This window comes from Microcaecilia unicolor, chromosome 11, assembly GCF_901765095.1.
Source record: "Microcaecilia unicolor chromosome 11, aMicUni1.1, whole genome shotgun sequence".
Taxonomy (NCBI): domain Eukaryota; kingdom Metazoa; phylum Chordata; class Amphibia; order Gymnophiona; family Siphonopidae; genus Microcaecilia; species Microcaecilia unicolor.
Genome location: NC_044041.1, coordinates 30,218,328 through 30,244,005, shown reverse-complemented (window position 1 = coordinate 30,244,005; position 25,678 = coordinate 30,218,328). Strand labels below are relative to the sequence as shown.

At 42.9% G+C, this 25,678-nt stretch overlaps 1 long non-coding RNA gene across 1 annotated transcript; it reads right to left on the bottom strand.

Moving 5' to 3' along the window:
* Positions 1–8,499: 8,499 nt before the first annotated feature.
* On the bottom strand, positions 8,500–23,903 carry LOC115481107. The gene is made up of 3 exons (XR_003943890.1): positions 23,820–23,903; positions 16,820–16,824; positions 8,500–8,510 (listed from the first exon to the last, which is right to left on the bottom strand). It is a non-coding gene; the product is annotated as an uncharacterized LOC115481107 (long non-coding RNA).
* Between the last annotated feature and the right edge of the window lie 1,775 nt (positions 23,904–25,678).

Here is a 25,678-nt window from a genome sequence, read left to right as displayed (position 1 = left end):
CCCGTCGCATGGCCATACGGTAAGAGTTCCCTTACCGCATGGCCATGTGTGCCTGGGGTCCTTTTTCCTTCTGCGATAGAAAGGGCCCTGGCAAGTGGGGAAAAATTACCCCTGCCGCTAGCGCAGGGCCCTTTTCCCCCGCAATTGGTAAAAGGACCCCTTTATTAAATGGGGAGGGGGGCCTACAGAGTTTGTAAGTGCACCCTCACTGCCAACAAGTAGATTCAGAAAGTGAAAAATTAACTCCCTGTGCAGACTTTGAAGTTATAGATCAACTCTACCCCTTTTGCCAGAAGAAAAGCCCCTGCCTTTAATGGGGAGAAGTTTTCAGAGCTATTTAGCCATAGAGAATCCAGTAGCAGTAATACGAAGTACTATTTTTCTCTGTGAAAAGAAGCTCATTGAACAATATACATCAAAGAATTTCCATGAAAGGTACTGCAAGTGCAGTAACAGCATAACAGTTAATTATTATTTCACATTCTTTTGTCTAATCCCTGAGGAAAACTTATACGAGAATCTGTAATTCAATATACTGCGTGGGTTCTTGGACCTTCATATCCATGCCTGATAACTCCAAATCAGGTAAAAAGCCTTATTAATACATTTCATTAAACTTGCAGGCCATCTTTTGGGTGCTGTCATCTTTAATAATTCAGTATCACTTACATGAATTACTCCCAACACACTGATTTGAAACAGCCTCTTCTTTGGGCTATCTCCTATTATCAAATAAATGTCTTCTAAAGCAGAAGCAGCACATGAAACGGAGAAGGAAAAAAATAACTTCATGAATGGGAACCAAAGTCAAAACAAAAAGGAGGAGTCATTATTATTCTTATAGGGGCCCTTTGCTAAGCCATGTAGACGCCTATGGGCGCCCAACGCGTGCAAATTCAGAACTACCACCCGGCCCAGATGGTAATTTCATTTTTTTACGTGTGTTGGAAATTTTCCAGTGCGCGGTACATAAGTACATAAGTAATGCAACACTGGGAAAAGACCAAGGGTCCATCGAGCCCAGCTTCCTGTCCAGGACAGCGGCCAATCCAGGCCAAGGGCACCTGGCGAGCTTCCCAAACGTACAAACATTCTATGCATGTTATTCCCAAAATTGTGGATTTTTCCGAAGTCCATTTAGTAGCGGTTTATGGACTTGTCCTTTAGGAAACCATCGAACCCCTTTTTAAACTCTGCCGAGCTAACCGCCTTCACCACGTTCTCCGGCAACGAATTCCAGAGTTTAATTATGCGTTGGGTGAAGAAAACTTTTCTCCAATTTGTTTTGAATTTACTACACTGTAGTTTCATCGCATGCCCCCTAGTCCTAGTATTTTTGGAAAGCGTGAACAGACGCTTCACATCCACCTGTTCCACTCCATTCAATATTTTATATACCTCTATCATGTCTCCCCTCAGCCGTCTCTTCTACAAGCTGAAAAGCCCTAGCCTCCTTAGTCTTTCTTCATAGGGAAGTCATCCCATCCCCTGTATCATTTTAGTCGCCCTCGCTGCACCTTTTCCAATTCTACTATATCTTTCTTGAGATGCGGCGACCAGAACTGAACACGATACTCAAAGTGCGGTCGCATCATGGAGCGATACAACGGCATTATAACATCCTCACACCTGTTTTCCATACCTTTCCTAATAATAGCCAACATTCTATTCGCTTTCCTAGCCGCAGCAGCACACTGAGCAGAAGGTAATCAGCAGGGTACGCGCACTGACGATTACCGCCTGGTTAACGTGTGAGACCTTACCACTAAGTCAGAGGGTGGCAGTAAGGTCTCAGGCCCAAAATGGATGCACGCCAATTTTTAGTTTGCCGCACATCCATTTTCAGCCCCCCAAAAAGGCATTTTTTTTGCAGCTGCACTGAAAAATGGGCCTGCGCACGTCCAATACACGTGTCTACACCAGCGCAGGCAATTGTTTTCAGCGCACCTTAGTAAAAGGACCCCATAGTCAGCAAATGTAAATGAAAGCAGACCCGATACAGCTGTGTTTCGGCACACATATATGCCTGCATCAGGGGTAAAATAACTTGTAAAAACAAAAATCAAAAAGACCTTATAAATATATAGGGCTTCTTTTACAAACTGTGCTAGCAATTCCCAGGCGGCACATGAGAGGAAGCCCACAGGAATTGAATGGGCTTCCTCTCATTTGCCGCACAGAGAATCGCTAGCGCAGCTTTAAGCACATACTACTACTATAAATCATTTCTATAGCGCTACCAGTCGTACGCAGGGCTTCACAATTGAACATGAAGAAAAGACAGTCCCTGCTCAAAAGAGCTTACAATCTAAATCAGGACAGACAGACAGGACCAATACGGGACAAGGGTAGGACAGACAGATAGGACACATAGGAATGATTCTAAATGGAATGTTGCTACTATTGGAGATTCTGTTGCTACTATTTGAGATTCTACATGGAATGTTAATGTTGCTATTCCGCTAGCAGCATTCCATGTAGAAGCCTGCCCTTGCAGATCAGCAACGCGGCCGCGCAGGCTTCTGTTTCTGTGAGTCTGACGTCCTGCACGTATGTGCAGGACGTCAGACTCACAGAAACAGAAGCCTGCGTGGCCGCGTTGCTGATCTGCAAGGGCAGGCTTCTACTACTACTACTATAAATCATTTCTATAGCGCTACCAGTCATACGCAGCACTTCACAATTTAACATGAAGAAAAGACAGTCCCTGCTCAAAAGAGCTTACAATCTAAATCAGGACAGACAGACAGGACCAATAAGGGATAAGGGTAGGACAGACAGAAGGACACATAGGGAAAGGGACTATTGAAGAGAGGAAGACAAGATAAAGGTTACGAGCAAGTGACAAGTTAGGAGTCAAAAGCAGCATCAAACAGGTAGGCCTTTAGCCCGGATTTGAAGGCGGCCAGGGATGGAGCTAGACGTAAGCACCGCCATACTGGGAAAAGACCAAGGGTCCATCAAGCCCAGCATCCCGTCCCCGACAGCAGCCAATCCAGGCTTCAAGAACCCGGCAACCCCCCCCCCCCAAAAAAAAAAAATAATGTTCAATGGACATTTCCTTCAGGAATCTGTCCAAACCTCCCTTAAACTCCGTAAGGCCAGCTGCTGTCACTACATTCTCCGGCAACGAGTTCCAGAGTCTAACTACACACTGAGTAAAGAAAAACTTTCTCCTATTTGTTTTAAATCTACCATATTCTAGCTTCATCTTGTGTCCCCTGGTTTTGTTATTGTTTGAAAGTGTAAACAAACGCTTCACATCTGTCCGCTCTGTTCCGCTCATTATCTTGTAGACTTCTATCATATCACCCCTCAGCCGCCTTTTCTCCAAGCTGTAAAAGAGGAATATAGTATCCTGTCATACCTGTTTAAACAAATATTATGGGGCCCTTTTACTAAGCCGCATAGGTGCCCACACATGCGCAATGCACGCCAATTCAGAGTTACCGCCTGGCTACTGCATGGCCCGTGCAGTAATTTCCTTTTTTATGCGCACCCGCTACGCGGGCCAGAAAATATATTTTATTTTCTGGTGTGTGGTGAAAATCGGGTGGTAACTCCAACTTGCAATAAGAATCCTCCTTAACAACTTGATCATTCAATATCTAAACCAACCACTTACTGATCCCTCTGAATTGATTATATTAATCATATTATCATTATTGGTCATTATATTTTACTGCTTTTTATTATGTGTTATGTAAATCATTCTACCGACCTATCTTCCTTATTTCTTACATAGTAATATGTTAAATTAGAACAAACCTCTTTCTCTGTTCATAATTATATCTTTTGCAATATAATGTAAGCCACATTGAGCCTGCAAATAGGTGGGATAATGTGGGGTACAAATGCAGCAAATAAATAAATAAATAAACTTGATGCGCATAGCTGATTACCGCATGGTTAACGCGAGAGGCCTTACTGCTAAGTCAATGGCTGGCGGTAAAGTCTCACACCCAAAATGGATGCGCGCCAATTTTTATTTTGCTGCACATCTGTTTTTGGCAAAAATTTTAGGCGAACTGAAAAAATGGATCTGCACACGCCCAAAACCCGCGCCTACACACTACCGCAGACCATTTTTTTAGCGCACCTTAATAAAAGGACCCCCATATTTGTAAACTACATAGTATAACACCAGTCAGACAAAAATGTAATCTTCACGAAATCAAAAGATAAATCACAAACTACACTAACATGAACATACCAGTGTATTTAGTTTTTGCATCAACTGTCTCCCAAGCGTGAGATGTCATAAAAGGTTGACACAATACATTCTTAATTGATTGAACACAAAAGCATACCTTGCTTTACAATCTCAAAAAAATATAATAAATCATTAGCTGGTTCTATATTTTCTGACTCCTTGAAAATTATCAGTGAAGCTCAGCAAAAGATGGCACTTTTGACTGTCCTTCTTTGTTAAACTGTACAGCGCTGCGTAACCCTAGTAGCGCTCTAGAAATGTTAAGTAGTAGTAGTAGTATTACATATAGCAGTGATTTAACCAGAGCTGAGATTGTGATGTCATAATGCCTCATTCCACCAATGCCTAAGAGCCAACCTCATCAGTGATGTCACAATGGCTTGATTGTCCTATATTTGTCTCACTCTTATCTATTAGATTGTAAGCTCTTTGAGCAGGGACTGTCTCTCTTTGTTAAACTGTACAGCGCTGCGTAACCCTAGTAGCGCTTTAGAAATGTTAAGTAGTAGTAGTAGTAGTGAAAAAAAACAGAAAAAAAATATACAGTTGAACAATGAACCCCTATAAAATACCGACACATAAACTTCACCAGATACAAGTTTAATGGAACCGTTCAAATCTGTTTATTCTAACTAACACCCTAATTATTGAACATTATATTTTATCCTGTTATCATTATGTTATGTTCTATCTAGTTGCCCACTTCTCATTATATATAATTTTCTTATGCACCATAACTGCAACAAGACTGAAATTATTATTCCATTAAAATGATTGCCATAATATTCTCATGCACCTTATTTGTTATCTATATTCAGATTTCCTTATCCCATTAATGTGATTGTTGTTGTATTATATTGTAAGCCACATTGAGCCTGCAAATAGGTGGGGAAATGTGGGATATAAATGCAGCAAATAAATGAACGCTAATCCATACTTGACTCATTAAAAGCTTTTCACTGCATCTGACTTAGTTAACTTTAAAAAAAACGTGTTGCTAAAATCAACTGTGCATCAAATATATAACCTACACTAATAAGTATTCATAAACTATTCATAAAGATAGTGAAATACATGATTACTTAAAGTGAGAAAAATGTGCTAAAAAAATTGTGAAAAAGGTCATGAAAAGCCATGTAGAAACTGTGAATGCAAATTAAAATACTGATTGACCATGAGCAGTGGGTTCATACTAATTGGAAAACGTAACATATTTATACTAGCGGAACGAACTGAGTTATAAAAAACTACTGACCATAGTGATGAATGATCATTAAAACAAACCAGGATATACTAATTAAAAATATATATATATAATCCATCTGCCCAATTTCCTATCACCTTGGACAAAGCTTACGTTAAATTAAAGTGATTGACGACCACCAGCTATTCAAGAAATCCTTAAAAACATTTTTATTCGAGAAAGCTTATCCCCCACTTAATGCTAAGCCTTCACCTTCCTCATGTTGACTATACCGGTTTAGCCACCGACTACTTCCACCTAGTAAAGCATCCTTGTATTATCCTCTTGTTCTTTCCAGACCTTCTCACTTTTGTGTCACTACCCTCTATGCATTGTAATCCTTTGTAATTTTGTAAGCCACATTGTGCTCGCTATAGTGGGAAAATGTGGGATATAAATGTACCAAAATAAATAAAAATAAATAAAATAAAATAATGTTTCATGTGTAGGGATGGCGATTCTTAAAATGTCTCAAATAACTAAGGGGTCCTTTTCCTAAGGTGCGCTGAAAAATGGCCCACGGTAGTGTAGGCGCATGTTTTGGGCACGCGCAGATCCAATTTTCAGCGCGCCTGCAAATAATGCCTGTTTAAATTTTTTGCTGAAAATGGACATGCAGCAAAATCAAAATTGGTGCTGAGACCTAGCAGTAAAGACTCACATGGTAACCAGGCGATAATGACCTACTCATATCAAATGCCACTTGGCATGCGTCCAATACGCATGTCCGAAAATAAAAAGTATTTTTCAGATGCGCATATCGGATACAATCCAAAAATGAAATTTCCACAAGAGCCACAGGGTAGCTGGGCGGAAATTCCATTTTGGCGTGCGTTGGGAGAGCGCAGACGCTTACATAGCTTAATAAAAGGGCCCCTAAGAGATCGTGAAAGATCCCGACGGAAAACAGTATATGCACAGAGTGATGAAATGCTTACAGTGATGCCGTTCAATGCCTCGCTCAGAATTACAACCGCTCGTACTGAAAAAGAGCAACTTTTAAAATCAAAAAGGCGTGAAAAATTACGTTGATTAATGAATAATAAATCTACTTCTTGTCTGTGTAAAAAAGGTGTCGATTTGACATTTTATGTACATAATTAAATATCCTCATGCTAATTGACATAAAGCAGTGGGATGTCCAAAAGCACGACTCAAACTATGTTCTAATCTATGAGCTGGGCAGAGCAATTCTAAATGGCAACAGTGTAAGCAGCCTTATGCAACAAAACGTAGCAACTTTAGATGTCAAAAAGTGTGACTTAGCAAGCATACTCTAGGGGGCCCTGTTTACTAAGGTGCATTACAGTTTTTAGTGCACCTACACTTAAACACACGCGCGCTAACCATGTAGGCACCTGTAGGGATATTCTAGGCACATACATGGTTAACGCGTGTTAAAAATGTTAACGTGCCTATAATGCTGCTTAGTAAACAGAGCCCTAAATAGAGAACTGAACATGGCAATTAAAAAATATATATATAGTTAAGAACAATATGCTGATACTCTAAAAAAAAAAAATAATAATAAAATGATACAAGTAGAAGGCATTATTCACCTAGAAGCATGTTGATTTCCATATATCCCATGAAACACTTCAAAAAACATATTCATTATTAAGGAAAAAAAATATTTCTTTGCAGACATCACATCTACAACAAATCAAAAGTTAATTCACACACAATTCGCAGAACGTTTCCTCTTCAGCCTGCTAGAAACAAATTCAGGTAGCAATCAAAACAATACCGTTTCCTCGGGGGAAAAAGAACCCTATAATTTATTTATATTTTATTTTTTAAAAAGGGTTTTTTTTAATTTTTTTTTGCTATTTTATAACTTTTTTATTTTTGAACCCTTTAAAGGCAATTCTATAACTGTGCATATGCAGTTAAGCATGTCTTGCATGTGTAAGTGCACAAAAAAAGCGGCACCTTGTTCACTGTCCCCCTGATTCTGTATAGGTCACGCAAAGATGGGAGCAGATCACAGATCTGCATAGAAACTTATTGGCTAAATAGGTGATAGCGCTTGTTAACGCCAATAATTGTTCATTGGTAGCCATTAGTATTTACGCCTATATCTGCCTTACGCCCAGTGGCATAGCCAGACCTAGTATTTTGGATTGACCCAGAGTTAACTTAGATGAGCCCTTCCATGCCATGCCACGCCACGCCACACCATGCCATGCCCCCCCCCCCCCCGAGATATAAAAACAATTATAGGTTTTTTTTTCTCCTACCCCACATCAACATCTCTCTTCCTGCATGGCATCCCGACATCTGCCTGCCTGTTGCTGAACCCCCGTCCCTCCACAGTGTACCTTACAAGCATCCCCGGCACGTGCAGTGATTCATTATTGCTGCCTGGGCTGGCCCTGCAAGCTTCTGTTGTCCGGGTCCCGCCAGACAGGAAACAGGAAATGATGTCAGCAAGAGCAGGACCCGACCGATGGAAGCCTGTGGGGCCAGCACAAGCAGCAATAATGAATCACTGTAGGTTCTGGGGATTCCTGTAAGGTACACTGGGTAGCGACGGGTGGGCAGATGCCGAGACACCGCGGAGGAGGAAATATGTTGATGTGGGGTGCTGCCACTGGGTGGGCCTGCACCACTGACCTGTTAAGTTGAGTTATTTTAGCACAAGTCGGGTTATTTTAGCACAGGGAATGGGCAGGGATGGAGGAGATTCCAGTAGGGATGTGCAGGGATGGGTTAAATTGCAGTGGGGACGGGTGAAATTTCTGTCCTCGTGCAACTCTGTAGTCTAAATCCCTTCCTTTTATGTGAAAATAAAAAGTAGCAGAAGTTCAATCAGGTAACTTTTTCAGACTGTTAATGGATCCATGGCATGAAAAATTGGCCATTCTCGACATTTTGGATCTTCTAATTTAGTCACCTTTTCCCAGAGATGGTCATACTGTATGTATCTAACCTTGGCATCCAATAAGAATAAGAGATATACTTCAGGATCGCTGTAGCTTCCCTTTCACACCCTTATAAACAGCAGGTTGAAATTTTCATCCTCCCTCACCAAATCCATGAATTACCCAGATCCTCAGTGTATTAGCTCTGTTCTTGAGCGACCCTTCAGCCTTTCCCCAAACATCCTTACTAGGGATGTGCATTTGTTATTGCACAGTTGACATATATGACTTTAAAAATCTAGGTGCGCACCTAAATCTATTTAATACACGTTAAGTCAATTAGCACAAATTAAAAAGTTCTAATGCACATAAATGTACCAAATATATATAAAAAAAAGTTCCACATTGTGAAAAAAAGTCCAAACAAACCAAAAACAAACTGAAAATTGTTGCCCTCTGTACATCCCTAAACATCACGATTTGAAATACCAATAAAACTCACTCTGCAAATCCCTGGACATTGATTCTGCAGCCCCACTGGTCGTGGAATTGCCTTTTATTTGTTTATTTATTTGTTACATTTGTGTCCCACATTTTCCCAACTATTTGTAGGCTCAATGTGGCTTACATAATACCGGAGAGGCCTTTGCAGACTCCGGTGTAAACAAATACAAAGTTATTTTGAATGTCGAGCCAGCTCCGGTGAAGTCTTTTCTGGGTCCCAGCATGAGGTGTGGAGCTACTTGCTGGCAAGAGGCCTTTTCTCCAGGAGTTTCTTTGATTTAAGAAGCAGGCACACAGCCAATTGGTTTTCTTGGCAAGTAGCACTCAACCAGACATCCTGTGTCCTCATTTTCCTTTATTTGTCATGTAATTCCTAAACGTGCCCACCGCGTTATGTTGGCTTGCTGCACACTCAGCTTCATCTCCTCTCATTCACTCTTTCCACCGACATGTTTTTGCTTGTATGAACTCTCTGCACTTTTCTGTGGGGCCCTTTTACCAAGCTGCGGGAAAAGGGGGCCCTGCGCTAGTGGGGGGGGGGGGCGTTTTTCCCCGTGTGCCAGGGCCCTTTTTACCGCAGTGGGTAAAAAAGCCCCCAGCACACATGGCCGTGCGGTAAGAGAACTCTAATCGCATGAGCATATGACGGAGGGGGGGGGGAGCCCTTACCGCCACCCATTGAGATGGCGATAAGGGCTCCAGCGCTAACCCAGCGGTAACCGGACAGCGATGCCTGATTACCACCGGGTTACCACTGTACAAGCCATTTCTGTGGGTTTTCTTTTTCCAGAACAAACAGAGAGGGTACACAGCATACCTAGAAAGTATACAAACAAAAAAGTTGTTCTTACCCAGTACTATGTTTCCACCTCCAAACCTACACTCAGGGCCATGCCAACACGGTAAGCGAGGTAAGCATGGCAGGAGGGCGCCATCCTCTGGGGGGCGCCCCGTCACACCATGCTTACCTCGCCCTCTTCTCCCCAGATCCTTTTCCTTTTTTTTTTTGTTTAAATTTACCTCTGTCCGGCGGCAGCGTAGCGTTAGTGAGAAGGAGGCGGCGCTCCCCCGCCCCGACGTGTCAGTCTACCCTTCGCTCAGTTCCGCCTTCTTCTGACATCAGAAATGACGTCAGAAGAAGGCGGGAACTGAGCGAAGGGAAGACTGACACGTCGGGGCGGGGGAGCGCCGCCTCCTTCTCACTAACGCTACGCTGCCGCCGGATAGAAGTAAATTTAAACAAAAAGAAAAGGATCTGGGGAGAAGAGGGCGGGTAGTGTAGCGATCGTTTTCAGGGGGGGGGGCGGCGTGGGGCCAACTGCAGGGGGGCGCCGGAGACCCTAGGCACGGCCCTGCCTACACTGAGCTACTGCTGAAAAGGGTATGAAATTCAAACAAAAGCAGACCACTCCCAAACATTTAGAATCAGATGAGATATATTCCAAGGATACCATATTCTGGTGATCCTGTCCAATAAATTATTTTCCTTGCCCGCATGCAGGTAAGTTATATCATGTGATGCAACAGAATCAATTAAAAAGTTATGAAATGTTTCATTCCATAATTCCTATAGGAAGCTAGTTCAGTATTCCTCAGTATCTTACCTCATAAGCACTGCCACGCTGGGAAAAGACCAAAGGTCCATCAAGCCCAGCACTCTGTCTCCGACAGCGGTCAATCCAGGCCCCAAGAACCTGGCAAAAACCCAAAATTTAATAACGATCAATGAACTTTTCCTTCAGGAATCTGTCCAGACCCCCTTTGAACTCAGCAAGACCAGCTGCCATCACTACCTTCTCCGGCAATGAGTTCCAGAGTCTAACCACACGCTGAGTAAAGAAAATCTTGCTCCGATTTGTTTTAAACCTACCACATTCTAATTCCATCTTGTGTCTCCTGGTTCTATTATTGTTAGAAAGCGTAAACAAACGCTTCACATCTGTCCGCTCCTGACTGGAGGCAACTCAATGTCTTTCGAGAGCAGTAGGCCCCAACCCAGACCTCAGGAAACACATGGCCAGTCAGGTTTTCAAGATATCCACAATGAATATGCATGAGATATATTAACAAAGGTCCAAGAAAACAGCAGGGTAACCGATCTGCAAATTCCAAGATGGAGATATATTAGCATGCAGAGCCTCCATTGTATGCAGATCTCTCTCATGCATATTCAATGTGGATATCCTGAACATTCACAACTGGTCAGTCGATCCCTGAGGACAGATTTGAGAACTACTGCTCTATGGTTATCAAACCTGTCCTGAGGGGAACGCCAAACAGTTGGGTTTTCAGGATATCCCTAATAAATATGGATTACACATTAAAAACCTAGGTTACTCAATTCCAATTTAGTTGCAAAAAAAAAACTCTTCTACTATCATTAATAGGCAACTAAGATATATGCAAAACCTTTATTACATTTTCTCAAGCCTGTATTACAAAAGTTTCTTAAAAACATATTATACACATCACATGCTCTTGCTTACATTGCACATATACCTTCCAATTTTTTCAATCATACATATCACTCCTAAAAGCATCAATAGCCTTCACTCAGTTTAATGCCACGATTAAAGACTCAGTACTTCTCTTGGCAATTCACCACCAATAGCTACATAGTCCACTGTGCAATTGCCTTAGATCTTAAATCTTGCTGGGATCCAATAGTCACATGTAATCCACACCAAATTCCTTGACTCACAATGTCTTTCCGCTGATTGTTATGCAGTGGCGTAGCTGCGGGTGGGCTCAGGCCCACACCCAGGGGGGCACCCCGCATCAACATCTCTCCTCCGTGGCATCCCAGCATCTGCCCGCCTGTCGCTGAACCCGTCCCTCCCTGGTGTACCTTACAGGCGTCCCCAGTGCCTGCAGTGATTTAATTATTGCTGCCTATGCTGGCTCTGCAGGCTTCCATCAGCTGAGTCCCGCCCTCGCTTTCATAATTTCCTGTGTGGTGGGACCCGGCCGATGGAAGCCTGTGGAGCTAGAGCAGGCATCAATAATTAAATCAACTGCGGGCACCAGGGAGACCTGTAAGGTACACCAGGGAGGGACGGGGTTCAGCAATGGGCGGGCAGATGCCACGGAGGAGGAGAGATGTTAATGTGGGGTAGGTGAAAAAAGTCTCCGGGGGGGGGGGGGGGGTGGAGTGCAATGTCATGTGTGCTGTGGAAGGGCCCATCTAAGTTAGCTCTGGGCCCATCCAAAATACTGGGTCTAGCTAAGTCATTCTTGTTATGTACTCTTGATTGAAAACTTTGATACTTTGCTCTGTGTCTTCCGCTATTGTTCATAATCTTTCAAAGCAATCTGGTGTACAGGCATATTAATTTAAATAATCCACAAGATTCTGCTGTTAATGCTCCCATTCAGCCGTGACCTTCTGATAGTTTGATAATAAATATGGATGAGAGAAATTTGCCTTTAATGGCAGTAGTGAACTTGCAGATCTGTCTCTTGCATATTCATTAACAATATCCTGAAAGTCCCAGTGGCTGGTGGTTCCCCAAGACAGGTTTGAGAGCCACTGCTCTAAGCAGGTACATACCAGAAATGCACAAATGCTCAGGAGTGCATTGAACCAACTGGATGATACCATCTCTGATGTAGAGACTGAAATTAGAAAGAGACCACAGTGACCTTACAAAAATGAATGCATTCTATTACACCATGCTTTCCACTTACTATATCTTTTCCAATTTGTTGGGCCTAGCTAGTATATTCTTATAATACTACCAGGCAGCACATCCTGCTAAATTGACAATTTATGCATGGCAGCACATATAAAATGATTCCAGGAAGTTGACAAAATATCGAGATGTTGCAAGAATTCAACAATGCAAGTAGCGCCTACAGAAAAATCTAGAATTGTTTAGGTGACATATTGGATAACCTTGTTACTTTCAGTTACTAAATGATCCTTGAAACTCCAAGTTATAATGTTTATACAGGAAATCCTATTTCTCTGTGTACAGCTACTGTTAGAAAATTTGTTAAAAGATACCTGTTTCTATTGTCACATTTTGCATATTTTGACTATTGCATGTGCGAATTATAATTTGAATTTTTTTGGTTTAAATATTACATGCTTTCTTCTGAAGCACGCGTTGGGGTTCATTTTCAAAGCACTTAGAATTACAAAGTTCCATAGGTTATTACTATGAGGCATATTTTCAAAGCAGTTAGACTTACAAAGCTACCTGTATGTAACTTTATTTTTGTTACATTTGTACCCCGCGCTTTCCCACTCATGGTAGGCTATGGAGAGTTAAGTGACTTGCCCAGAGTCACAAGGAGCTGCCTGTGCCAGGAATTGAACTCAGTTCCTCAGGACCAAAGTCCACCACCCTAACCACTAGGCCACTCCTCCACCTTAGTAAAAGGGTCCTTTTACTAAGGTGCGCTGAAAAATGGCTTTCAGTAGTATAGGCGCAGGTTTTGGGCATGCACGATCCATTTTCATGCGGTAACCGGGCGGTAATGACCTACGTGTGCTAAATGCCACTGGGCACGCGTCTGGACAAACGGGCAGGCTGGTGGGCGGGCTGCCCGCCAGCCTGCCCGTTTGTCCAGAAATCTGGACAAGCGGGCAGATTGCTAGCCTCCCCTCTACTACTACTACTATTTAGCATTTCTATAGCGCCACAAGGCGTACGCAGCGCTGCACAAACATAGAAGAAAGACAGTCCTTGCTCAAAGAGCTTACAATCTAATAGGCAAAAAATAAAGTAAGCAAATCAAATCAATTAATGTGAACGGGAAGGAAGAGAGGAGGGTAGGTGGAGGCGAGTGGTTACGAATCTTGCATGGAATCTTGTCACTCTTTAGGATTCCAGAATCTTGCTATTCTTTGGGGTTCTACATGGAATGTTGATACTCCTTGAGATTACTACTACTACTATTTAGCATTTCTATAGCGCTACAAGGCGTACGCAGCGCTGCACAAACATAGAAGAAAGACAGTCCCTGCTCAAAGAGATTACAATCTAATAGGCAAAAAATAAAGTAAGCAAATCAAATCAATTAATGTGTACAGGAAGGAGGACAGGAGGGTAGGTGGAGGCGAGTGGTTACAAGTGGTTACAAGTCAAAAGCAATGTTAAAGAGGTGGGCCTTCAGTCTAGATTTAAAGGTGACCAAGGATGGGGCAAGACGTAGGGGCTCAGGAAGTTTATTCCAGGCGTAGGGTGCAGCGAGACAGAAGGCGCGAAGTCTGGAGTTGGCAGTACTTACTACTGTCCTGGTGGTCTAGTGACCTCTTCCGCCTTCAGGGCAGGAAAGAGCCCCCTCTTTCCTGCCCGGAGCGCTGCCCTGCATGCATCCTTCCTGTTGCTGATCTCGGCGCCGATTCAAAATGGCCACCGAGAGTTGATGTGACCTCGCAAGACTGCAACTCTCGGCGGCCATTTTGAATCAGCGCCGAGATCAGCAACAGGAAGGATGCATGCAGGGCAGCGCTCCGGCCAGGAAAGAGGGAGCTCTTTCCTGCCCCGAAGAGGTCACTAGACCACCAGAACAGTAGTAAGGTAAGGGGAGGGGGGTGACGGGATGTGTGACGGGGGAGGGGAAAATGTGACAGGGGGCGGAGCGAGGGCATGAAAGGGGACGGGTGGGTATGAAAGTGGGCGGGGTGGGGTGTGTGGTGGGGGCGGGGCATGTGTCCTTTTGGGGGGGACAAAATATGGTAACCCTATGAATATTGCCACTAACCAGCCATCTCCTAACCGGTTAGGGGCGGGCCAGGGCAGAGCATGGATGGAGCACCTACTTAGCTGGTTAGCAGGAACTAGCTAAGGAAGTGCATAAAGTTAGGACAGCAAAAAGGCTACTCTACCTTTGGGGATCTTTTACTAAGCTGCACTAGTGTTTTTAACACATGCTAAATGCTAGAGATGCCCTTAGGAATCTATGTAATAGATAGGACCAAGTGACTTAATGTGCAAGGACATCAACCGTATCTTTGATAATTGTAATTGTCTCAGGCAACTATACTTATTTATTTATTTATTTTATTTGTTGCATTTGTATCCCACATTTTCCCACCTTTTTGCAGGCTCAGTGTGGCTTACAGTATGCCGTAGTGGCGATCGCAATTTCCGGATTGAGAAATACAAGGTGGTGTTGCATTAAGGTCATAAATGGTAGAGTAAATTATAGAGTAAATTAGATAGTTCATTTTTGGCACGAGAAATAAGATGGTAGTGCGTTAACGTTCGTTAGTGACAGAGTGGTTGAAGCTGTCAGGTATAGGAAGTTCGGTTTTGTCTAGTTATGGAAGAGTTTCGTTGTCTGGTGTTTAGGATGGATCATTGTGGTATGCCTTTTCGAACAGATTGGTTTTTAGTAATTTTCGGAAGATTGTTAGGTCGTGTATTGTTTTTATGGCATTTGGTAGTGCGTTCCATAGTTGCGTGCTAATGTAGCTATATCCTTATACAAAATACAATAGCACCCATATGCACTTTTCACATATATCACCAATTATTTTGCACGATATAATGGCATCTATTCAACATACATATATATGTGATTCCTAAAAGGATCATCAGAGTTCACAGCATCAACATTGCGTAAACTGGATTTTCCAAAGCAATGACATGCGAATCTTCATCGATCTATTTTTTTAAAACCATCCTTCAATTTTTTTGTGGTTTGGTATTTAGTAATTTTTGTTTAAAGATAATCCAACAACTTTCAACACTTTCAAAACTTGTAAGATAGTGCCACTTAAGTCGCAGATTTGCAGATTGTCGCTCTGGAAAATCCAGTTTAAGCAACGTTGATGCTGTGAACTGTGATGATCCTTTTAGGAATCACATATATGGTTTTTTTGGAGGGGCTTCATTCAAACTGGGAGATGGTTTGGGCAGTCTCTCAAGATACGTTTTCTTAGAACATTATTCGAGCTGGAGGGGCCAAATTGCAGATGATATTCAACTATAGGTAGAGCTTGGCCTTCAGCAAACAGGAGGCCCTGCAACAGTATGGATTACTGAGACCAAGTCAGCATGGCTTTTGTGTGGGGAAATCTTGCCTGACCAATTTACTTCAATTCTTTGAAGGAGTGAACAAACATGTGGACAAAGGGGAGTCGGTTGATATTGTGTATCTGGATTTTCAAAAGGCGTTTGACAAGGTACCTCATGAAAGGCTACAGAGGAAATTGGAGGGTCATGGGATAGGAGGAAATGTCCTATTGTGGATTAAAAACTGGTTGAAGGATAGGAAACAGAGAGTGGGGTTAATTGGGCAGTATTCACAATGGAGAAGGGTAGTTAGTGGGGTTCCTCAGGGGTCCGTGCTAGGACCGCTGCTTTTTAATATATTTATAAATGATTTAGAGATGGGAGTAACTAGCGAGGTAATTAAATTTGCTGATGACACAAAGTTATTCAAAGTCGTTAAATCACGACAGGATTGTGAAAAATTACAAGAGGACCTTACGAGACTGGGAGACTGGGCGGCTAAATGGCAGATGATGTTTAATGTGAGCAAGTGCAAGGTGATGCATGTGGGAAAAAAGAACCCGAATTATAGCTACGTCATGCAAGGTTCCACGTTAGGAGTTACGGACCAAGAAAGGGATCTGGGTGTCGTCGTCGATAACACACTGAAACCTTCTGCTCAGTGTGCTGCTGCGGCTAAAAAAGCGAATAGAATGTTGGGTATTATTAGGAAAGGTATGGAAAACAGGTGTGAGGATGTTATAATGCCATTGTATCGCTCCATGGTGCGACCGCACCTTGAGTATTGTGTTCAATTCTGGTCGCCGCATCTCAAGAAAGATATAGTAGAATTGGAAAAGGTGCAGCGAAGGGCGACTAAAATGATAGCGGGGATGGGACGACTTCCCTATGAAGAAAGACTAAGGAGGCTAGGGCTATACAGCTTGGAGAAGAGACGGCTGAGGGGAGACATGATAGAGGTATATAAAATAATGAGTGGAGTGGAACAGGTGGATGTGAAGCTTCTGTTCACGCTTTCCAAAAATACTAGGACTAGGGGGCATGCGATGAAACTACAGTGTAGTAAATTTAAAACAAATCGGAGAAAATTTTTCTTCACCCAACGTGTAATTAAACTCTGGAATTCGTTGCCGGAGAAAGTGGTGAAGGCGGTTAGCTTAGCAGAGTTTAAAAAGGGGTTGGACGGTTTCCTAAAGGACAAGTCCATAAACCGCTACTAAACGGACTTGGAAAAATCCAAAATTCCAGGAATAACATGTATAGAATGTTTGTACGTTTGGGAAGCTTGCCAGGTGCCCTTGGCCTGGATTGGCCGCTGTCGTGGACAGGATGCTGGGCTCGATGGACCCTTGGTCTTTTCCCAGTATGGCATTACTTATGTACTTATGTTAGATGGGCCCAGAGCTAACTTAGATGGGTCCTTCCATGGCACAGCACTCCACAGCCCCCCCCCCCCACCCCGGAGATATTAAACAAATTATAAATTTTTTCACCTACCCCACATCAACATCTCCCCTGCTCTGCGGCATCCCAGCATCTGCCCGCCTGTTGCTGAACTCCGTCCCTTACTGGTGATTCAATTATTGCTGCCTGCGCCGGCCCTGCAGACTTCCATCAGCCGAGTTCCGCCAAACAGGAAATGATGAAAGCAAGGGTGGGACCTGGCTGATGGAAGCTGGTGCAGGCAGCAATAATTGAATCACTGCAGGTGCTGGGAACGCCTGTAAGGTACACCAGGGAGGGACGGGGTTCAGCGACGGGCAGGCAGGTATGCCTGTAAGGTACATCAGGTGCTGTGTACGCCTGTAAGTTACACCAGGAAGGGACGGGTTTAGCAATGGGCGGGCAGATGCCGGGATACCATGGAGGAGGAGAGATGTTGATGTGGGGTGTGTGGGCCTGAGCCAGGAATGGATGGGCCTGTGCCCACCCAGGCCTACCCGTAACTAAGCCATTGCCCTACGGAGTTTACTACATGTTTGGAAACTGAGCATATAACTTAAATACCTCAAAGGCTGAGAGGCTTTATAAGTGCAAGAGCTATCTTTCCATTCACAACCACAAACATAACTCTAAAGGTTCAAAGTCTGGATCCTTATACAGAGACAGACAAATTGCTTTTTTTTGTTCATTTTTGGCCAAAACTAAAAATGCCACCGAAACGGTCTGAAAACTTTTGGCCGAAACCAAAACTGCAGCTGAAACTCATCACTTGGTTTCAGCCAAAGCCAAAACTGAAATCAAATATTTGTTTTGTTAAGTGAATGTGAACCAGTCAGGGCTGTTAGGGATTGTCAGAGTTTGTAGTCTGTTTCCCTCTGCTAAACCCATATTATCCAAGCCAGAATATAATAATTGAAATAATGAAAGACCATATTTTACCTTCAAGCAAAATAGCTTCCACATGCATGGACCGCAGCTAATGAAAATGGAAACTAAAAGCCACGGTGATTTTACAGTGGCTGATTTTCTGCCTCATAGAGTGACAGCTGACATCATAACTCCACAGAGAGACTAATTCCTAACTCCCTGTTTACAAAGCTGCGCTAGCGGCTGCCAGTGCGCTAATGCTGACACAGCTCATTCAATTTGTCAAAAGCTTTCTGAAAAACTAGATACACTACATAACCATCTCACCTTTATCAACATGTGTATTCATGCTTTCAAAGAAATGAAGCAAATTGGTGAGGCAAGATTTCCTTTGGCTGAATCCATGCTGACTCTGTCCCATTAAACCATGTTTATCTATGTATTCTGTAATTTTATTCTTTATAATAACTTCCACTATTTTGCCCAGCACTAATGTCAGTTTGTAATTTCCCGGATCACCCCTGGAACCATTTTTAAGAATTGGTGTTACATTGGCCACTCTCCAAACTTCAGGTACTATGGACGATTTTAACGACAGATTACCAATCACTAACAGCAGATCAGCAATTTCTTGTTTGAGTTCTTTTAGTACCCTAGGGTGCATACCATCTGGTCCAGGTGATTTCCTACTCTTTAATTTGTCGATTTGGCTCAGTGAGGCTCATTTTCAAAGCACTTAGACTTTGAAAATACACCTTAGTATGTCTTCCAGGTTCACTGAGATTTCTTTCAGTTCTTTCGCATCATTACCCTTGAAAACCATTTCTGGTACAGGTCTCCTATATCTTCTTCCGTAAACCATCAGTGGATGCTCTAGCAGGAAATATGAGCATAGTTTACATGTTAGAAACAGTGTTTTTTTTTCTCTATTTCATCTGAATTCCCATCCCCATCCCCTATTATATTCAACTGCATTTAACTTAAAGTGCCAGCCTAGAAAGTTCCCAGAAGCTAAACCTTGGACAACTTATATAAATTAGCTATTGACAGCAATGCAGTTTTGCATTGTTGTTGTTTAATTACGGCATGAAGCCTAGGATGATGTTTACCTGGCTAGTCTCAAACGTGCAGATAGGATGGACCTATATAACACTGTATTTCTCAGCAGACACCTATTTCAAGTAACAGTAAGCAAAATCTTACAATAGTGTGTTTGCAAAGCTGGAAGGATCCAATTATTGTACTTCTCCACAGAGTCCTGCTCTCAAATGGTGTGGTTAGCCTTTCTGGAGAGGCTCAGTCTTACACAAAGGGAGGTGTGAATTACCTGTTTACCAGCTACCACTTGTTTTAAGAAAGCTTTGATACCTTGCTAGAAATATGATGGCCAGCAGTGAAAATTCTTCAGCTTCCAGGAAATACACACGGAGGGGAAACGCCAGCTGTGATCTCAATTAATGGCTGAAATAAAATGTGCGTTTCTACAGCAATCCTGTAATAGAACTGCAGGCTGCCTTGTGACATGTTTGGATACTAAGGAACAGGACATTTGAATCAACCAAAGCTGATCCTCTCTATCACTGACCGCTAAGCTGGCTTTTTTGAGTCAGTACCTATGCGGTTAAGATAGTCAGCCTTTAACAACCAAAATTTAGCAAGCAAATCAGACCACATAGAAGTCAGTCCTCTCTTTACGCTGTGTCCAGTGGCGTAGTAAGGGGAGGTTGGTGCCTTTGGCAGAGGGGGAAAATTGTGCCCTGCTCCCTTACAATGCCACTGTTTGCCTATGCTGTACTCCCCCCCCCCCCCCCCCCCCCCCCCCCCGGAGTGCACTGCAAAGCCCTCCTGCCCATGCACCATTCTGTCCACTCTCCCCCTCCCCCCCAAATGCAATGCTGGGTATTTTCTTTTTCAACCAAGCATGTGTGAGAGAGGCCCACCCTCTGCACATGTGCAAAAACCATGCATGCATGAAAACTATGCATGCACAGGGGGCAGGCCTCCCTCGCACATGCTCAGTTGTACAAAAACCCAGCATTGCACAGAGGGAGCAGACTGCACAGTGCACAAACAGGATGGTTTGCGCTGGCAGGGCTTGATGACCCCCCTCCCCTGCCCAGCCAAGCATATCAATTTGGAGGGGGGGGGGGCTGGGGCACTTATTGCGTCCCTGCTAAGACAGCACCAGGGGCAATCCTTCCCCCTTACTGCACCACTGGCAGTGTCGTTTATGCAGTTAAGTGCTGAATATTTCACTTAACCACATAAAACAGAGCCAGCCACATAAACCCGGATATTCAATGCTGGTGCCGGGACACGGCCCGATATTAAATATCTGGGAATAAGCCAGGGGAGGCTTAAAAAATGCTCACCACCATCAGTTGAATATCGACTCCAAAATGTCCAGAGTTCAAAGTAGGTCAAATGGCTGGCTTGAGCTGCGAATTCTATGGACATCTGAGGTACTGTCAATAGGAAAAGCAGGCTAGAGAAGTCCTCGGCCTGCTCTGCTATTACCTGGGGTTGGATCAGTTGAGAGGGGAAGGGGCAGAGGTAATATATGTGTGCGTGAAGGAGGAGGGAACAAATTTAAACATTGGCCCCAGGGCATTGGAGAACCACAGTACACCATTTTTGCCACTCCATCTTTTCATTGACTCACTGAACCCCACCCTTCTCCCCAGCTAGCCTAACTTTATTTTCACTGTTTAGTGAAGAGCAAAATGAGGTAGGTTTAGTATATGAGGGATAAGAATGGAGAACTCCAACATACTGAACTGAAACAGCTATTTTTATACACTTGTATTTAACAAAGATTTACAAGGCTTCAGCAAGCTATCTTACTCGGGATCATCTGGTCTTTTCCAAAACTATCTGGTTTCCCTCATCTGCTAGACCACATTCTCATGTTTGCTTATGTTTCCTCCTTTCCCAGGCCTGTTTGCCCATAAGGATATCATATCAGATCATAAGTTCCTGAGCCTCACGATTTATGGCCTTTGCCCTTTGACTCTACTCCAGGGTGCATAACTGTGTTTATTACCTACAAGGATTGTGTTCCTTTATTGATACAGGGCTTTTGGGACCATGTTCTTTCATATGCTGGAGCTTGCATTGTCTACACAGAGTACGACAGATGTGTATGATTTAGAAAAGAAACTGGATCTTTAGATTTTTCAGGATCATCATCCAATTGTGCCTTATTATAGACGAAACAATGCAAATGCCAATTTTCTGAATCCACTTCATGGATTTTCATATAGGGGCCCTTTTACTAAGCCGCATAAGCGTCTACATGCACCCAACTTACGCAAAAATGGAGTTACCATACATCTACTGTGTGGCTGTTGCAGTAGTTTCATTTTTGGCACACGTCCGATACACGCAGCTGAAAATAATTTTTATTTTTAGACGCGCATATCAGATGCGTGCCAAGTGGCATTTAGCGTGTATAGGACATTACCACCCAGTTACCATGTGAGACTTTACCACTAGGTCAATGGCTGGCGGTAAGGTTGCAGACCTAAATGGATGCGCGGCAATTTTCATTTTGCTGCATGTCCATTTTCGGCAAAAATAAAAAGGCCTTTTTTTTACAGGCGCGCTGAAAAATAGATTAGCACGCACCCAAAATCCGCACCTACATTACTGCAAGCCATTTTTTCAGCGCATCTTAGTAAAAGGACTCCATAGTTTCCTATAGAATAGCAGTGGTGTGAATATAGACTGAGGCGCTGGGGGTGGGGAGGGGTCCCTCACTCTTTCATTTCCACACAATAACTGGATTCAGAAAATTCCAACACAATGAAGAGCAACGCATGACTTTAAATCCTACTGGGAGAAAAGTCCACTTCATGTACTTTAATATAGTTTCCCATAGAATAGCAACTTCGCCATCAGTATTTATACAAATATCACTGATTGTATTGTAATGTTTTTATGTGCTCGTAGGTTTTCACTGGACTGTCACAGACCAATAGGTCTAATTATGTCCAAAATATTTAATCACAGCACTTTTATCTATCAATCATTTTTTTCAAAAAAAACTTTTCCACACCATGCTCAAATTCAAAATATGGCGAGTTGCATTATTTTAAATTATAACTTAGCTTAAAAAATGCAACTCTCAACATTTTGAATTTGAGCATGATGTGGAAACGTTTTTGAAAACAAATGATTGATAAATGTGCTATGATTAAATGTTTCAGACATAATTAGACCTATTGGTCTGTGACAGTCCAGTGAAAGCCTGTAAGCACATAAAAACATCACAATATAATCAGTGATATTTGTATAAATACTGATGGCAAAGTTGCTATTTTATGGGAAACTGTATTAGGGTACATGAAGTGGACTTTTTTCCCAGTAGGATTTAGGAGGTCCTTTTACTAAGATGTGCTGAAAAATGGCCTGTGGTAGTGTAGGCGCGTGTTTTGGGTGCGCGCACAGAATCATTTTTCAGCGCACCTGTAAAAAATGCCTTTTTTAAAATTTTTGCCGAAAATGGACGTGCGGCAAAATCAAAATTGCTGTGCATCCATTTTGGGGCTAAGACCTTACTGCCAACCATTGACCTAGCGGTAGTCTCATGCGATAGCCAGGCGGTAATGACCAATGTGCGTCAAATGCCACTTGGCATGCATCAGATATGCACGCCAAAAATGCACGTATCGGACGCGTGCCAAAAATGAAATTACTGCGAGAGCCACATGGTAGCCAGGCGGTAACTCCATTTTGGCACATTGGATGCGTGTAGACGCTTACACGGCTTAGTAAAAGGACCCAAGTCATTCATTCCTCTCCATTGTGTTGGAATTTTCTGAATCCAGTCATTTTCGGCAAATGAAAGAGTGAGGGACACCCCCCCTCCCCAGGTGCCTCAGTCTATACTCACACCACAACTTCAGCCCATTCTTTGATCATGGTTAGGCAGCGAAACTGTAGCTTATATTATTGCATTGTAAGATACTGCTTTGAGCTTCAAATCTCCTGTTGTATTGTCGTTTACAAAATGGGTTGAACTAAAACTCTACCAAATCGACTAACTGTCTCCAATAAGTCCCAACGTGGATTTGAGGAAGGCAGCAAAAGTCATGAGAAGTTTCCACCTTTCATCTGCTTAAGAAACTTCAAATACACCAAATGCCATTTTCAAATAATATAGCTTCAGAGCTGGGAAAAATGCCAGGTGTCAAAAAGTATTCGCTAATCTTCAAGGAGCTTACGAAATGGAGAGAAAAAAAATACCCACTAAACTCCAGTGTATAAATGGTGTTTCTGAAAGGTTTACCAATTTCGAAACCAAAAAGCATGGCCATGGATTTTTCTCTATCATGTTTGGTATGTCATCTCTCGTTGACATTTTAATAAAACAAAGTACAGCAAACAGTACTTAGCTGTCTGAGGTGAGATCAGTGGCATGGAACGTTTAGGGATTCAAATTTGTTTTCTAACAAAATAGAAAACAAGAAAAAGCTTGTTTCAGCTTGTTTCATTTGGAAACAAACCAAAAAAGGGCTGCTCACATTATAGACCGTAAGGAATCTCAGTGTACCCTCCCTCCCCCTCCCCCCCCCCCCCCGCGTACAAAAAACTATTGTATCACCATTGAATCTCAACTTCCTCCTGCCACAAAAATCCCAAATGCTGTCTTTCAATTTTCCCTGCTCCCCCCCCTCCCCGCTGCCACCACAGAATCCAGAGATGCCAAGTTACACTGGAGACACTTTGGCCAGTCCTGGGCTTGAACTTGCATCCCAAAGCAGTGTGGGATTTGTAGTGCCTGATTCTGCCCATTCAAATCAGTGCTGCAAGTCCCATAATGCAATGAAAAGCTGGTGTAAATCCTTGCTTGTAGATTTACGTGCAGTGGCTCATATTTTATAATAATGCATGTAGATTTTGGAACTCCCATGAAATGCCCATTTCCACACCCCTAAGCATGCTCCTTCTTGCCTGCACACGTTACAGTTTAGGTGCAGTACATTACAGAATACGCTTAGCAATGTACACGTGTAAATTCTAATTTTTGCCAATTAGTGCTCATTATTGCATGTTAAGAACTATTAATAACACTTAACAGCTTGTTAAAACAATTAATCTACATGCATAGTTATAGAATACGCCTAGATTTATGTATGGAATTGCACGTAACTATAGGCGTGCTATATAGAATCTGGGAGTTAGCGTGATTCTATAAGTTAGGCGTAGTTTATACAATATGCACACACACCCTTCTTGCAACTGAAATTTAAATGCACCCATTTAAGCCACCTAAAACCAGGCCTAAATACCTCCACCTAAGTTAGGTGCAGATCAGATGTATTCTATAATTCTATATATTGTGTATCCGGTGGATATTGTGTATCTGGATTTTCAAAAGGCGTTTGACAAAGTGCCTAATGAAAGACTCCTGAGGAAACTTGAGAGTCATGGGATCGGAGGTAGGGTATTACTATGGATTAAGAGCTGGTTGAAAGATAGGAAGCAAAGAGTAGGGTTGAATGGTCAGTATTCTCAGTGGAGAAGGGTAGTTAGTGGGGTCCCGCAGGGGTCTATGTTGGGACCGCTGCTTTTTAACATATTTATAAATGACCTAGAGATGGGAGTAACTAGTGAGGTAATTAAATTCGCAGAAGACACAAAATTATTCAGGGTCGTCAAGTCGCAGGAGGAGTGTGAAAGATTACAGGAGGACCTCGCAAGACTGGGGGATTGGGCGTGCAAGTGGCAGATGAAGTTCAATGTTGACAAGTGCAAAGTGATGCATGTGGGTAAGAGGAACCCGAATTACAGCTATGTCATGCAAGGTTCCGCGTTAGGAGTCACAGACCTAGAAAGGGATCTGGGAGTCATCGTTGATAAGACGTTAAAAACGTCTGCTCAGTGTGCTGCGGTGGCTAAGAAAGCGCGCACAGAATGTTGAGTATTATTAGGAAAGGGATGGAAAACAAACACGACCGCACCTCGAGTATTGTGTCCAATTCTGGTCGCGCATTTTAAGAAAGATATAAAGGAATTAGAAAAGGTGCAGAAAAGGGCAACGAAAATGATAAAGGGAATGGAACGACTTCCCTATGAGGAAAGGCTGAGAAGGTTAGGGCTCTTCAGCTTGGAGAAAAGGCGGCTGAGGGGTGATATGATAGAAGTCTACAAGATAATGAGCGGATTAGAGCAGACAGATGTGAAGCGTTTGTTTACACTTTCAAACAACAACAAAACCAGGGGACACAAGATGAAGCCAGAATATGGTAGATTTAAAACAAATAGGAGAAAGTTTTTCTTTACTCAGCGTGTAGTTAGACTCTGGAACTCGTTGCTGGAGAATGTAGTGACAGCAGCTGACCTTACGGAATTTAAAGGGGGTTTGGACATATTCCTGAGGGAAAAGTCCATTGAACATTATTAATTATTTTTTTTTTTGGGGGGGGGGGGGGGGGGTGCCGGTTTTTTGAAGCCTGGATTGGCTGCTGTCGGAGACAGAATGCTGGGCTTGATGGACCCTTGGTCTTTCCCAGTATGGCGGTGCTTATGTACTTATGTACTTATAATAATGTGCAGTTTTTTGAAACACCCA